Source organism: Pseudopipra pipra, chromosome 6 (assembly GCF_036250125.1).
Source record: "Pseudopipra pipra isolate bDixPip1 chromosome 6, bDixPip1.hap1, whole genome shotgun sequence".
Classification (NCBI taxonomy): Eukaryota; Metazoa; Chordata; class Aves; order Passeriformes; family Pipridae; genus Pseudopipra; species Pseudopipra pipra.
Window position 1 is genome coordinate 26,858,766 of NC_087554.1, and position 13,505 is coordinate 26,872,270.

Consider the following 13,505-nt stretch of genomic DNA (forward strand, 5'->3'; position numbering starts at 1 on the left):
AGGACCAGAAAATGCTGTTTTCCCCAGAGAAAGCAGGGCTTTCACCAGCATCTGCATATGCCTTCAGATAAGGCTGTATAGGAAAACATAAGGTTTATGTTCGGATAACCTTCATTTTCACTCCCCTCTACTACCATCAATTTGGAAACAGGGGGTTTTTGTTTTCTTTCCCCCTCCTTTTAGCACAAATGGGTCAGTGAACTTCACAGCTTGAAACCTTGACAGAACCATCTGTTCTTCATTAAAAGCCATTAATGACAATGATAATGGCACTAATTAGGCTGTGTGCAAACATACACACGCTTCAAGAGCTCCAGACCTACAGGCGATCAAAGGTCCAAATTGAACCAGCTGCTGTACACTATCAATGAGAACTAAGAACCTCCACCCCATCTTGTCCCAAATACAGGGACAAGTAGTCAGCATCCAGATGGACATGTGGAGCAGAATATTCCAATACCCAAATAAATCAAGGTCTTTTGCCTTTGTTTCTATTGTTCTTCCACCAGTTCCTCTTCAGTGTGTGTTAAGAACGATTGGGAAACACCACCACAGCCTGTGAGCATGTGTTCTCATCACCATCTGCCAGTTATAGTTCTTTTGTGCATAGACCTGAGTGTGCATGCAGGGCTTGAAGAAGCACATCACTGTGTTACACCTGCAAACTGTTCCCAGTAAATGTAATTGCTACTTCTTCCAAACCTGACTTCTGGAAGTCACTTTGTTATTCCCTGCCTTGGTTTCCTAGTTTCTCAGAGTAGAGACAGTACCCCTGCACAGGCATCTGTCACAACTGTTTCAGAAAGGTTAGTGCTATGAAATCCTTGATACAAACAACATCTGGAACTTGGAGCTACACTAATAAGTTTCCTTCTAATATAACAGCTCAATTACAATAACCATATGATTGCAAAAAAACCTGATCCACAGAAACACCATCCAGTGCAGCAAGGCCTGCTGGATCAAGGGGTGTCCTTGCATGTGGAAAACTGGAAATCCAGGCCTGCCTCTGGTCTCAGTTTCCTCTAGAACATAGGTATGTCTCTTCCATGTTCTTACCTTTGGGAAATAAACACTTGTAAAAGAGGAATGACAAAACCGACCTCTTTGTAAAATGCTTTGAATTACATTTTAAACCTGTATTTTATAATAAAGGTCCAATAACGGTATACCTGGGAAGTGTATCCAGGCACATTCTCCTAACAGGTGTACAGCATTGTTCATGTATGTATGTATACTAAAGGTATAATGTAGGTACAGTGTTCAGGTATGCACAGTAGTGAATGAGAAACACATAAGTTGCAACACAACCACCCACTCAGCACATTATTATGCATTAAGAGCCAGTGTAGTTGCTGAGACCCTGCAGACAGCAGTTACTATGGATGCAGGACTGGCAGGGAGAATAAGCCCGAGCAGTACTGCTATGCAACCAGTGGGAAACATGGTATTTCAAACTGGGCTAAGACCAAACAATCAACACCAAGTTTTAAAATTAATTCAAAATATGGAACAACGAAATGCCTTGTTGAGGCTTTGAGCCAGAACTGAGAGAAGAGAGACTCACTCACTCTCCCGTAGCATGTCTTTCTCAGATGTGAGCGTTTCAGACTGACCACACTGACTCTTTGCTAATACCAAAAGCCTAAGCAAGGTCCCAACCCTTACAGTCCTCCAAGAGAAACTAGTTTCTGGCCACTTCCTCACCTTCCTGCCTTAGTTTTTCAAGGGAATAGCAGCATGTTGTTCATAATGGACTAATAATTCCAAAGACAGGAATGGAAAGCAATGGCCAGGAGGTGTTTTTTTTTTAGCTCCAGTGAATTTTTAGCATCAAGGACAGGGACTTCTTGAAAAAAAAATGACAATTCTGAGAACAAATCTGACAATGTCCCAGCTATGAAGACAAGAACCACCTGGTCCCCTGTTTTGCAATACTGCAAGGGTCCTCCACTTCTTGTATTACCTTATTCACCTCACAATCTGGGGACTAACATTTCCCCTGAATCATCTTTCTCTGACAGAGGGCATTTCTTCAGCTTTTACTCCTTAGTCTGTAGTTTCACAGCCTTCTTAAAGAAAGTCTTGAATAGACTAATCCGTTTCTACCATTCTTGCATCATCATAACGCATCAGCCAGGATCCCAAAACCCTCTTTTCAATTTCAGAGAATTAATAATTGGATCAGAAGTGGTTTCTTAATATGACAGTATCTGATAATAAAAAGCTGTAAAACATCACCTAACTGGTTTGAAGAAATATCTAGTAATGAGACACCTCTCCTGTATAATAGGCTGGTGTACAAAAATCACCAACTGTGGAAAACCTGTGTTAATGCAGTTATAAAAAAAGTAACTATGCAGTTTCAAAAGCAATATGCAGTTACTTTATTGCTGCTTTGTAGAAAGTAAAGTTTTATTTTGTTTTTATGTTGAACTTTTTTTTTTCTCCAAACACAAATTGCAGCATAAACCAGCACGCACTGACTAGTGGTGTTAGAAGGCAATACTGTATGAATTTTTCACACAGCAGAGTATAACGTATGTTGGCTAGAATCATGTCTGCTGAAATTGAAACTTGAATAAAACTGATAGCTTGATCCGAAAATCTTCATGTTCTGACTTCCATTTTTTTTTTTAAACAATTCTTTTAGAAAGCAGGAGCCAGGTAGTTTCACTGTATCTATGTTTTAACAGTCTGGTTTCCCAAAATGTATCGATGTCCAGTGGTAATTTTGTATGCCTTGTGCTTCTTTGAAAGACACATCCATAAGTTTCCTGATTCTGTTTTCACCATACACCATTGCCCCTACCCCCTCTCAGCCCTGCCCCAACCCACAGCAATATTTCTTTATAGTTAGATGTTAATAAAAAGGTGTGCCTCTCTAGAAGCAACTCATTACCCAAGCATGTTGAAGGAGGTTATCAAGAAGGAGGTATTACTGCACAGTGACCTGTGACGGTTAGTACTCTGAGAAGAGCAATCATGAGGAGCGAATACATGAGGAGGTGACTGTGACAGAGCAGAGTCCTGTCACTGTGCAACCAATACCTGCTTTTACATGCTTTTGTTCCTCAACTCCCTTTCTTCCCCAAAGGGTCAGGGCAAAGCTACCTGCTGGCCTATAAGGGTTGTCTCCCAGCACACAGCAGCAAGTTAGGAAAAGGTAATTCTCTGTGGGCAGCAAAAGGTGAGATGCCTGGCCCAAAAGACTAGCAGCACTTGGTGACAACATTCACGATACAAAAGCAGCAGGTAACACCTGTGTGCCAGGTAAGAGGGGCTAAGCAAAGAGTACTCTGCAACCAGACCACAAAGCATCCTGATGCTTTGTCATAAAAGGAAGTTCTGTCCTTGAAGGGCTGGGGTCCCAGCTGTGAAAGGACCAGGCTGGCTTAGGAGGAAGCCCACATGAATTGGTAGTGTCAAAGGATGGTTATTCTGGGCCTGAGAGACTGTCATAGGTCAGGCTAAGCATAGATCATAGTGGTGAACTTTTCCCCTTGGTCTTGCTCTCTGGCGTTGAGAACACACACAGAAAGAGCTGGGGAATAGAACTTACTGCTCTCATGGGACAGCTGAGCTACCAGACAGAGGAACGCTGAGGAATCAGCTCTTGATCTCACCACTGTCACTTATTTGTGAATTTAGGGCTTTCAAACAACAAACCTAGGCAAAACACATCAGCAAATTCAGACAAAACGGCTTAATAAAGATAATACAAAAACTGCATTTTTTTCAATTGATTCATAATTCATAAAAAAATTCCACACAGTAAAACTCAGACCTTGGTTTCTCCTGTTTTCTCTTTTGTTTTGCCTAGATCCCAAGCCCTTCGGAACAAATGTTGCCTCTTTCCAGCCTTCTCTGTGGTATTATATGCATTCACCACATTTAATCTGGGGAACTCCTAATTCTGTCAGAAGTCCCCAGCCACCTCACTAGTTGAAGTATCTTTACCAAAGCCACAGAACTTAAAAGGAAACAAAATCACACCCATTCATGTCGTACAGGTTTGAACACACTGAAATTACAGATCAGAAAGACTGGAAGGTGTTAAAACTCCTGTGACAGAACAGACTCAGAGATTGCCTCTTACAACTTCTGTGTAAATTTCATATTTAACAGGAAAAGCATGGATAGGAAGCATTGAATAAGCATAGGATTTCTTTCAAGCGTATAGGAAAGGGACAATCCTACAACACTTGCCAGGGCAGCCCCAAGCTCAGGTGGCGTTTGGAAACAGCTCACCCAGGGGATGCCTCCACTGTGTACAGAGATCATATAAGCTCATTTTTACCTGTGCTCTGAGATACTCCAAGAACCTGGTAACTGCATTAACACAGTGCTGAGCTTGAATTAATTACCATAATTCTGCCTTTTAATTCAGGTTTGAGTTGGCAATACAGGAAACCTGAATTTTGTGTCCCTCATAGCAAGTTAGCACTGACACAATGGCATTATGCAAAATACTGAAGTGGTATGATATCACTCTGCTGGCTCATAGTTTATATTGCTGAGACCCAGCAGGGTAGGAGACACAAACCACTCAGATTGGAACCACAGATTCAGGCTCATAGCTGACTAATAGAGACATAATTCATTCAGCTTAAAGCACAAATAGTGTGTACTCATTTTAGTATGAATGCAGGACAGATATTCCCCAAAGTAGCAAATTGCCTATCCTGCTTGCATTGGAAAACTTTCCTCCTCATGGAGGAGTGTAGTGTAGTGTAACCATCTACACAGAGTATAATGAAAATAAGAAGGGAAGGCTACTGGTATGAAAAAGAATTGCAAAGTCTAATCTGCCACAATGGATTAATGCTGTCCTGAAAAAACTTGCTGGATTGAGCTTTCAGAACCTATATCTAGGACAGTGTTGAAAAATGCATGTGCCACCATCACTGAGAAATGGGCAACTTCTTTCCATTCGTCTTCCATTTGCTGGGTAAACAGGCCAATCACAGAGTCAGCAGCCATGGCAATTTCTGAATCAATATTTATCAAGCCCTTCTCCAACTGCTATTTCATGCCTCATTGGTCAGAGAGCATCCCCTCCAAGCAAGCCAGAAAATCCTGACCTTGCAAATGACAGAGGAGCTGCCTGAGGATTGCAAAGTAGAGCAGCTCCTCTAGCTTAAAAAAAAAAAAAAAAATCACTATTCACATGACTGTCCTCTGGAATTATGTATTATTCTTCTGCCCTTTTCCTTTCTTCCATCTCTTCTTTCAGCAGCAGCCCTTGAAGCAAAAGCTTCATTTAAGAGCCCTAAACAAACAGCTGGTTCATTAGCAAAAATCAAGCCACATGCAAATGACATTAAAAGCCATGATACCCCCAAGGGAATCTTTTTTGTGTTGGGTTTTTTGTCTGTACTTTTAATGCTATGAAAGATTGATTTCTTCCTGCCCGTTCCCTAGGCATAGTAAGTGAGTTTGCAATTATTCCATCAAACAAAAACAACTAGGGGAATAGACTGATAGAAAGGTATTTGGGGGCACAAAGGTACAATCCCCCATCCTAGCATGTCACAGAGGAGACTACAGAGAGCAGAGAAACCTGGGAGAGGCCAAGTGCTGTAAGATCCCCTCTGGAAAACAAATTGTCAAAAATCAACCAACAGCTCAGGGACATTTGAAAGGAAAGAAAGCCTTGCCCTTCCTAGTTAGAGAAAATAACTCGTTACAGAAACAATTGTGTCTATGATTCTTCAAAGAAATGGTGTTACTTACCAGCACATCCTCTGAAGTGTATGGACTACCTCCAGGAACCATGAAGGCAATTCAGTGTGAGCTGCGCAGTTCAGTCTAGAGAGGATTCACAGTGCCACACAATCTGTTGCTGCAGCATGTCCCTTTGCTGCAGCTTGACATGCCTGGGGCTTTTTGGGAAAATATGTTTGTACCTGAACACCCCATCAAAATATACATTGAAAGCTGGAGATGAAGTATGGTTCCAGCCAGAAAGAGAATGAAAACAAACACAAAGTGCAAATGGGAAGGATCTGAGATCGCTCTTTTTTTTTTTTTTTTCTCAAGCAGAAGAGAAGAATTCCTCCAAGCACATTCCACACAAGGAAACTGCATCCTAAAGTTTCCTCTGAGTCCCAAGCTAAGAAGAGAATTTCTGGAACTTTGGCTACTGTTGTGTAGATGCTCCAGGTTTTCTATATAAAAGTCTGTTATTCAAAATAAATAATAAGGATGATTTCTGTGCACATTTTCTTCCCACTGATCCCCGCTATTCTTCTGGGAACACTTTTTCCCAAACAGTTTATCTCTTTACTATTTCTCCTCCTCTTTGGCTTGCAAGTTAATATAAAACTGCTCTTTTGATTTTATTTTCATTATTTTTGTAGGATCTACTCAGAAGACCACATTACTACATTTGAAATATTACACTGCACTCTGCATTTGAAACTCTCTCTACTCATTCAGAAAGCAGAGGAGTTTTGTTGTGGGATGTCCCTTGGATGACAGCTCCAAATTGCATAAAACAAGACAGCTTGTTGGTGCCTCAATCTCTGGGAAGAGACTTCTGTTTGTTCACACTCAAGCCCAATGGCTTCAATTGGCACTTTGTTCCTAAGGAGCCCAAGCTGACCACTCTCAGCCTCTTTTTTGCACAGGTTTATTTCTCTAGTTAAGCCATGTTTCATGTGATCTCCCCTGTTTAAATTCTGCTGCATTGACTTCTGTCCAGATTTCAACATTTTAGTTGCTTTTGTATTTATCTGGTATTCAACAACACTTTCCACATTAGCAGCATCAGTGAACTAATGGGCAATTTGTTACTTCGCAGGTCATTAGTTAAGGCCTTGAACAGAACAGCCCTTCAGCAACACACATGCCTGCCCAGGACACTGCTCCTCAGTCTCTTTGCTACCATTTACCATTTCCTTACATATACAGCCCTCCTGCTGATTCACAGATCATGGGACACCACCTACATGCATACCAATGCAAATACATTTTTGTTTTCCTGCTACAAAAGGCTTCAACAGAATCTCAAGTGCTTGGCATTCTCTCTTTCTGCTAGCCAAGCAATTACCACCATGTTTTCTTTGAGATATGTATATATATATATGCCACAAATATAACAGTTAGTGCAATGGAAAAAATAATAATGCAAAAACCTCTACTCCATAAACAGAGGGATGAAGGAAGTTCAGTTTGTTATGCATTATCTCCTGCTAGATTCTCATCCACATGTCCTAAACCTGATCTGCTAGTTTCAGGCTCTTGTGCCTTTCCCTATTGTATGGAGGGCCACACCAGAAGGGCAGGATGCTCTGTAGCCAGTCTGGACTCACAGAGATACCGAATGGCCTCCCAGTAGGCACATGTAAGTGACCGGCTGGCTCCTACCAGACTGAGCAGACGTGGGCAAAAATAGCTGAGCTGTTCCCTCAGCAGACACCAACTGATATCCACCTTCCTTCTACTCACTCGTAAGGTCCCATGGAACACACAGGGACTCTGTATCATTTGCTTGCTCTTCTGTTACATTTTTTCAAATTGACTGGACAGCAGGATTCCCCAGACCTCATTCCTGAAGGAAACTAACAACATATTTGTGTTGGAATGCACTTGTGTGCACCTGCAGCAAGTCATTTGGGAGTCAGCCATGGTGGCAGATGCACCTCATCAGGATCCTAAAGGCTTAGCAAGAGCAATCTCTGCCGTCAAGCCTTCTGCAAGGTCAGGGACATAAGTTTGAAATCGTATTGGATAAACAATATATTTTAAAAGGTGAATTTTTGTTGAGGTGAGGTGGTATCAAAAGATCTTATTTGGGCATCCCAGCGTAAGAGTCACCAGTAAGTCCAAAAGCTGTGAAAACAACTTCCACAAAAGCAATGAGAGGGACTTGATTACAGGGAGGAAGAGAAAGTCTTGCACAGGGATTACTCTCCCTCTGTCAATTGCTTCAGTGAGACCTCACACAACTATCTTAGCTGTCTGTGCTGCATTTTCCCATCTGTCAAACAGGAGAAAGAAACAGGCCATTTAAAGCAGGCATGAAGTTACTTAGTGCATTAGTGTTTATAGACTGCTCTGAGATATAGTGGTGGGGGGGGGGAAACAAAACATGTGGGAGGGTGGTTGAGTCAAGGATCAAATTTTGAGACATCAACTTTAAGGCTGTTCCTCAGGGTTCGGTTCTGGGGCCAGTTCTGTTCAACAATCTAGATGAAAGAGTTGAATGCACTATTAGCAAGTTTGCTGATAAGAGGCCTTGCAGAGAGATCTACATAGATTGGAGCAGTGGGCTACAATTAATTTGATGAAATCTAACAAACTGAAATGCCTACTTCTGCACCTAGAGCAGAGTAATGCTGGGCACAAGTATAAACTGGGAGAGGAGTGTCTGGAGAGCAGCCCTGCAAACAGGGATTTGGAGATGCTGGTCAGTAGCAGGCTCAGTATGGGGCAGCAGTGCATGCCCTGGTGTTCCAGAGGGCAAACCCCATCCTGTGCTGCATCAAATGCAACATCACCAGCTGCTCAAAAGCGATGATTACCCTGCTGTAAGCAGCATAGATGCAGCCTTGCTTTGAATATTGTGGACAGTTCTAGGTCTCAAAATTTCAGGGAGTGAAGGTCCTTGAATATGTCCAGGGCAGGGCAACAAAGCTGGTGAAGAGGCTGGAAGGAATGTCCTGTGAGGAGTGGCTGAGCACTTTGGGCTTGTCTAGTTTGGAGACGAGGAGGCTGAGGGGTGACCTCATTGCACTCTACAGTTTCCCAAGGAGGCAAAGTGGAGAGGGAGGTACTGAGCTCTTCTCCCTGGGATCCAGAGACAAGGAATGGTTCAAAACTGCACTAGGGGAGGTTTAAACTGGACATTAGGAAACAGTTATTTACTGAGAGTTTGGTTAAACACTGGAACAGGCTTCCTAAAGAGGTGGTCGATGCCCCAAGCCTGACAGTCTTTAAAAGGCCTTTGGACAGTGCCCTTAATAACAAGCTTTAGTTTGGTCAGTCCTTAATTGGTCAGGCTGTTGGATTAGTCTGTTCTGTTCTAAACAGCAGAACGCACAGGCCACAAAAGCATGAAGTAAGCCTTTCAAATTTGATGTGCCAGCTCAGAGCTCTGGGACAAGAAGTTTCCTCCAGAAAAGTAGGCTGGCTGGCTGAACTTCCCCAGATGATTCAGAAACTCTGACTCATGTCCAATACTACCAGTTACATTTTCATTTTTTTGTACTTGTCTTCCTTCTCCACCCACCTCTTCCTAAAGGACCGATTTGCTTCTATGTTTCACTACAAACTCATGTATCCCTTTTCACTGCTGGTGCTAACCGTGCCCCTCAAACAAGGCTGTTGAATTTGACCTTCAGAATCCATGAGTCAAACAATATGGTGTGACGAACTCACAGTCTGCAATTCATGGCCAGGTAGTGATGAGGTTACCCAGACTTCCAGCCAGCCATGTTACTGCAGCATCCTAAATAGCTTCCAAATCAAATCAAGGGTAGTAATATATTGGTGACTCGAGAGATAGAAAAGACTTTTGTCTCTGAACAAATTTATTTCTCTCTGAAATTAAGACCTTCTGATTTCAATTTCACCTCCTCTGCTGCTGCTGAAATGAAGCTGTTAAAAGCACAGTGACACGCAGCAATATCCTTTTTGGGCTAAATAAAACTTCATAGTAAACAGACAGAAGGACTTGGCACAGCTCATTCCTTGGGCACCCTGGAATAGGAGAGCATTTTCCTTTGTCCATTTTCTCCCATCTCAGATAACATCTGGCTCAGTCAGGGAGATGTTACTGCACAGACACATTTCCCTGCTGCAGGCCAAACAGGCCCTTGGCAGGAACTACAGGAATACACACTTTTGTGCTATCAAAAAGCACTACAGTGAGTGTGCTTTTGTGGGCAATGTGGAAATCGTATGGGCACATATGTACATGTGTACAAGAGGGTGGAAATCGGATGGCTACATCACATAAACAGTGAAGTTATGAGCTGGGTCCTGACTCTATATCTCTGCTATAAACAAAAACACTTGCTAAGTTATATATAAGATGCTAAGAACAGTTGGAAGGAAGAGCTCCTTTAATTTTCTCACATGTGCCTTTTCAGAGTACAGCCACTGTACCAGAAAGATTTTGTTTATATGATTCCTAGAGGTTTTTTAACCTAGGTACACAAGAACACACACAACAGTTACCTGTGAAATGCTTAAAGCACTACTGGAACGGCATACACACTCCTGCTACATTTATGCAGTTTGCTATACCTGCAGTTTTAAAGTAAGGGGCAATGAGGGGTCTTACAGAGAGGTGGTCATGTAGCCAGAAAGATGAACTTACCCAGAAAAAGTATTGAGAACTAGATACTCTCCTGAACAACCCAAGAATTAATTAATTTTCATACATAGATCAGTAAGCAGCTCTGTGCACAGTAGCAAATGACAGACATACAAACTGAAAAATATTCTTTGAAGTCTCATTTTGGCTTGCCATGAAAAGGGAAAACCAAATCAAAAAGATACATCATAATAAAAACTTGTTAGAAACCTCCTCAGGCAAGGAATATAGCAAGGACTAAAAGCTTTGATGGCATTTAAACTCCTGGCTACACAAATCTCTTCTAAAATAAAGCAGTCTCTAGAATAGATAGTCAGATCAGACAATGACAGATCACTAGTTTTAGTTCATGGTCTTTCAGATAAGACATAAAACCAGGTCCTGACCTTGTGTGATCATTAAAGATCTCATAACGTTTTTTGCAAAAAGAGGGTTCTTAATCCCACTGGTCTGGAAACAATCTAATTTAGGTAACTACCTAAATCAATCTTACCGATTCATCTAAATACAGCACTCTATTCTCCAGGCTAAAATAGTCTGTGGCATGCAGTATACATGAGTAAAAGAGTCCTCCTTATCACAGCACTAGGTGATCTTTGTGTATGCACTCATTGCCACACCTACATGGGGGTTATGAAACTCAACATTTGTTAAGGAATTTGGAGATGCATAGTACAATGGATAAGAAACTTATTATGGTGCTCAGTGCAGTTCAGTTTCTGTGAAACCCTTTCCACCCTAGAGTAGCTAGAAACTAGAGCTTATGAAATTTTGAGAGCTAACAAATAAATGACAAACACAAAAGAGCAGAATGCTTATGCCTGTGCCACTGAATAAGCCTATGGGACAATAGTCAAAGAATGGCAGGGGCAAGACTGAGACAGTTGGGTATTGCCTGAATTATGGCATTGCTGACATTGATGGTCAGCAGGTGAAACTGTAAGTGATCCAAAACACTAAATTTTCAAAACATAACGATAGGGCTCTTGGATAGGCCTTAAAGGAAAACACAAAGGTTCTTCCTAAGCACAACTTCCAGCTTCCATCCAGGAGGACTCACAAGCACAGCTCGTTTTCAAAACTTCTTTACAAATATTATCACCAGATGTCCCAAAACTCCTTAGGGTTCATTCAATATGGAAATCCACAAGCGTGGATGAGAGAGCAGACAAAACCAAGCAACAGAAGCATCAACTGTGCTATTCAGTAAGGAGTTAGTCTCCCAACATAGTCAATAATTACCTCTTAGAGGAATAAAGCAGCAATAAAATCCTGAAGGCACACACAGCTGGAGCTACAGAAGACTTGAAATATGGATGTGGTGGATTTTTACTCTAATAAAAATGTAAGAGGACAATTACATCTGTCACCAGAAATATTAAGCTTTGAGAGACTTTGAGAGTGAGGTCTTAACATGACCATGCCTGCATGCACATAAAAGAACGCCTGGGTCAGGGTGGGCCTCTGGATACTGACAGTGAAGGTTTATTTTGACTTGAGGTCTCTATTCATGACTATCTCTCAGGGGAAGTATGTTATTCTTTTGCAGCTAGATGAAAAGGAAAGCCTGTTATCAAAGAAGCATTCAGTTATGATTACTTACAGCACTTAGCTCTTGTAATCCTTTGGCATTACTAAACAGAGGGCATGATTCCATTCCCATTAAGATACAAGAATAGATTCCCTGGGAAAACAATTAAGGCTAATACGCAGACGGATTACAGAGATGCTCTCACCTGCATCTTGACAAAGCAGAACATCCAAGTTTTCTTTACTAGCAAAGTCTAGTAGGTTACCATTTTCCTGATCTTCACTGTCTATTTACCTCAACAGTCTGACTATATAACTGAAAGTCAATTGCAACTTATGAGAAAGATTCCAAGAACAAGTTGTTTCTCATGATGACACTTGCTTCTTTGATGAGCCTGCAGAATAAGAGCACACAACAGCTTTTTAAATGTATGCAAGTTCCTGGTAAAACATTGTGCACTGGAGTCAAGAGGACACAACTCCAGTAGGACTCTCATGCTCACTCTTTCCTGTTCCTCTCACACTGGGGAAAAGCTCCAAGCCAAAAGGGACCAGTAAAGATTAGCTTATAGTATGCAGTAAAAAGACTTTGGGAATATCCTCCAATGATTTAGTACAGTTTGTTGGAAGGGTATGTGGTTAACAAAAAAGAAGCCTGAACTAAACCACAAAATACATTTATCACACTCTAAGAACGTTTTTCCTATAACAATTAATTCTTCATAGTCTGTTGAGGATGAACAAGAAAATCGGTATTCCATTTTGGATACAGTTTTAACATCATCACATTTAAGTTCACTGTAGCATGAAAAGTGGAAATTTCAGAAAATTGGGAAAATCTTTCACATTAGAAGACCTGTTAGTACAGTAATTGGGGTCTCCCCCATAATGAGAAATTACCTTAATCTCAGGCTATATATCTTCCTGGAGTGCATCATACTTTCTCTTTAGTTTAGACCAGAAGCTGTATTCTGGAAATTCATAGAACAGCTTAAATTGGAAGGGACCTGAAAAATCATCTAGTCCAAGCCCCCCTGCCCTAGGCAGGGACACCTCCCACTAGACCTTATTGCTCAAATCCCCATCCAGCCTGAGACGGGGATGTCACGTGGGACAGTGTCAAATGCTTTGCACAAGTCCAAGTGGATGATGTCAGTTGCTCTTCCCTTATCTACCAATGCCATAACCACATAGAAGGCCTCCAAATTTGCCAGGCACCTTTTGCATTTAGTGAAGCCATGTGAGCTGTCACTAATCACCCTCTTAAACTCCATGTGCCTTAACACTGTTTCCAGGAGGATCTGTTTCTGTCAAGGGTTTAGTCTGACTATAAAATTGCATTTTATGTTTAGGCAAAGGCCAAGAATTCCATTCTAGCTGTAGGCTTATTGCTTCTTTCTTCCATCTGCAGCTAGGTATAGGAATCACCAAAATAAATAACTACAGAAAGCAGTAGATTGCTGGTTCAAAGGAAAAGTTAAGTTGCAAAATTGAGAATAGTTTCCTAATCTCAAAAGTATCTTGGTAGTAGAAGACAATTTACTGTCCCTAAAACAATATTAGCAATTATATAATAAGACTAGGGAAGCTCTGAAAAATGCACATGGGCACCTGCTAACTTTTCCAACAGTGCAATGCTTGGCCTTGGCCT